This window comes from Larus michahellis, chromosome 5 (genome assembly GCF_964199755.1).
Source record: "Larus michahellis chromosome 5, bLarMic1.1, whole genome shotgun sequence".
Classification (NCBI taxonomy): Eukaryota; Metazoa; Chordata; class Aves; order Charadriiformes; family Laridae; genus Larus; species Larus michahellis.
In genome coordinates this window covers 78,303,102-78,303,470 of record NC_133900.1, presented here as the reverse complement: position 1 = coordinate 78,303,470, position 369 = coordinate 78,303,102, and positions in this window count along the sequence as shown.

The following is a 369-nucleotide window of genomic DNA, read 5'->3' as shown; positions in this document are numbered from 1 at the left end:
GACTGGTGGTTTTGTTGCAAAATTTTTCCTGGAATGTCTTGAGTCAGTTCAATTCTGTGTCCTGTTTTGTTTGGGCGCAAGAGTTCTCTTCCACGTGCTTAGAAAAGGATCTGATTTGCTGCTCCCCGACTGATGCCGCTTTCGGAGCAGGATTCTGTTTGTGTGTTCCCAATCACCGCGTTCCTGCTGACTGCAGTGGCAAGAGTGGTGAGGACAATTTACTGCTGAGGCATCCTAATCCCAGTAGTAATTAATTTTAATGACATTATGCATTAGATGATGGTGACTTGTTTTAACTTTGGTCGTCTTTGGCTTTGATAAGATAGGGACTATCTAACAGGAGAACAGGATGGATTCCCACTGTGGCAT